The following is a 3110-nucleotide window of genomic DNA, read 5'->3' on the forward strand; positions in this document are numbered from 1 at the left end:
CTCCATATCCATCACTCACCCCAACAGCATCTCTCCCAAAAGAATGTCCCCAAATTTAATTAAAAACAAAACAAAATAAACCAAAAAAAAAAAAAAACCATCTCTCCAACACCTCTTTATTCATTCTGTGTCATCAGGAGCTGCAGAGTGTCACGCAGAATATATTCTCTTTTGTCCAATCGGCCCACCCACAAATGTTCATTGCTATGAATCATTAGTCTGGCTCAAGGCCTCTGGCCTCTGGCACACCATCATCACCGGACCCTCACTGAAACTCCTCTCGGATATCCTGCTGTTGCCCTGAGTCATGGGGATCAAGCGGCTATCAGCTGTTGTTTCACAGGGCCGCTCCCCTCACAAGCTACAGCAGGTCATCGATGAGGGAGATGTTAGGGTGAGCCCTCACCTGAGGCCCAGATGGTAGCTGAGCTGGTCAGTCTGGGATACTAAGACTGCCCGCCTCAGGTAAGGGGTGTAGCCAGCTCTCCTAGGCCCCTGTTATCAGGGGTCAGCTCTCCCATGCCCATGGTAAGGGGTGAGGCCAACTCCCCTGAGTGCTGAGGTGAAGAGGGAACTTCCCAATGAAAGGCAGGGCCAGCCTCCTTCTATAGTGTCCAGTGAGGGGAAAGGCCAGGTATTCCAGGGCCAGTGAAGGGTGGGGCAGGCTCAGCATGGTCCTCCAATTTCTACACGTATGGTTCCTATGATGCCCTGTGGTAACAGAAGTCATGGGTATCAACACAGACCACAGCTGCAGTGGAACCATGGACCCAGGTACAGTCCTTGGCTGCAGCTCAGGTCCAGATGTCACTATGACCCCTGTGGCCTCAGCATTAGCATGGCTTTTGGACAACATGATTTCAAGTAACTGGCCAAAACCCTAACATTGGCATGGCCTTCAATGGTATCAGGAGCCACAGACATCAACACAGACCCTGGTTTTAGTATGGCCACAGACTTGACCTTTGGCAGCAGCCCAGGCCCAGATCCGTGACCCTGGGTGGCAGTACAAGCCACTCAGATCAGCATGGTTCTGGCAGTAGCATGATCCTTGGACACCAACATGGCCACAGGTTATGGCCTAGATCCTGGGCTTCTGTGTGGCCTTTGGTAGCAGTATGAATTATAGACATCAACACAGACCCTGGCTGTGGTAGGGGCCGTGGACCCAGACATGGCCTCAGCTGCAGTGCGAGCCTGGATGTCACCGTGGCATCTTGCTGCAGCCCAGGCCACTGAAATGTGTATGGCCCTGGCTGCAACGTGATCCTCAGACACCCACCTGGCCTCAGGTGATTGCCCAGACCCCAGGTATTTTCACAGCTTTTGGTGGTAACAGGAGACACATACATCAATACAGACCTTGCCTGCAATAGAGCCATGGACCCAGACATGGCAGTTGGCAGCAGCTTGGGTCTTGATAGCATCAAGGCCCTAGATGGCAGCACAAGCCACCCATATCAGCCTGGCCCCGGTAGCAGCACAGCCCTTAGATGTCAACATGGCCGCAGGTGGCACCAGGCCCCAGGCATCCTTGTGGCCTTTGATGTGTCAGCACAGACTCTGGCTGCTGTAGGACCAGGGACCCAGACATGGCCCTTGGCTGGAGCTCAGGACCCGATATCACCCTCACTTCTTCAGTTCTGCCTCTTACAACAGCACAGGAACTATTCTGCTTCTCTTTTCCCTCCTGTTTCTCCACTGCTCATTATGCCGGCACCTTCCCACCCCCATGTCACGAGGCTCTATGTGGAGGCTGTGGAGGCCTTCAGCCAGCCCGGACTGCAAGGGCCCAGACTGGATCATGTGTCTTTAACTTGCCTGGGCCAGATGGCACCAGGAAGACCCCTATAGCCAAATCTTATGGAAGCATCTTCCCACCTGAGGCTTTCTCCTCTCAGATGACTATAGGTTGTGTCAAGTTGACATTGAACTAGCAAGCACAGGTGGGAAAATTATAAGAGCCAGAATGGCAGAAAGTCTGCTGTGAAACAGTCTCTCCTAAAACAAAACAGAGAACAAACAAAACAGCAATGGCAACATCAACAGATGTATTGATGTGGAAGGAAAAAAAATCTGTGAATGGGTACCAATGCGAGACAAGGAATTACAAGCAGCTAGTGACTGCTAAGGGAGGAAGAATTAGCCCCACACAAGGATGAGACTCCTTGTTGTGCAGTTCAGAGTAGTGAGAGTGGTGGGTCCTGAAACTAGATACCCACAAACAACACAAATGAACTCAACAGGCTGTATTTATATATACTTGTACATATACATACCTACATGCATATAAATGTATATAGCAACAATGAAAGGAGGCTTGAGAATTGGGGGGAAACAGAGAGAGGTTGGAGGGACAGCACCTAAGAGGAGCTGGAGGAGGAAAGGAAATGTAATCCTATTCCTTTTTCTTTTTTTTATATTTTAATTAAAAACACTTTAAATGGGGGGGATGATATAATGGGGCTGGAGAAATGCCTCAGTAGTTAAGAGTTTGATTCCCAGCATGCACTTCAGGTGACTCACAGCCTCCTGTAACTCTACTTCCAGGCGATCTGACACCCTCTTGTGAGTGTTACAGATAACTGCCCACATATGGTGCACACTCACACAGACACATAAAGATACATCTTAGATGGTGTGATGGTTAAACTTGGCTTGATTTTTTTTTTTAAAGAATTCTAGGATATTAGTTGTCTTAGGATTTCTATTGCTGTGAAGAAACAGCATGACCATAAAGGAAGTTAAGGAGAAAAGTGTTTCTTTAGGTTACACTTCCACATTGCTGTTTACTACTGAAGGAAGTCAGGACAGGAACTCAAAGAGGGCAGGATGCTATGGGACAATGGTCTTGTACCCTGTCACTTGTACTGTTCAGGGCCACCCTGGGCTACGCTAGACTGAATCTGTCTTAAAGAGAAACAGAGATCACACAAAGGTGATCCCAGCACTTGGGATCACACGCCATTAATCCCAGCACTAGGGAGGTAGAGACAGGCGTGATATGACTGGGTAGAAAAAGAAACATAAGACATTGGGGACAGGACCTCAGATTCAGTCTGAAGTTTTGGAGAGAGAGAGAGAGAGAGAGAGAGAGAGAGAGAGAGAGA

This window comes from Microtus ochrogaster, chromosome 10 (genome assembly GCF_000317375.1).
Source record: "Microtus ochrogaster isolate Prairie Vole_2 chromosome 10, MicOch1.0, whole genome shotgun sequence".
In the NCBI taxonomy this organism is placed as follows: Eukaryota; Metazoa; Chordata; class Mammalia; order Rodentia; family Cricetidae; genus Microtus; species Microtus ochrogaster.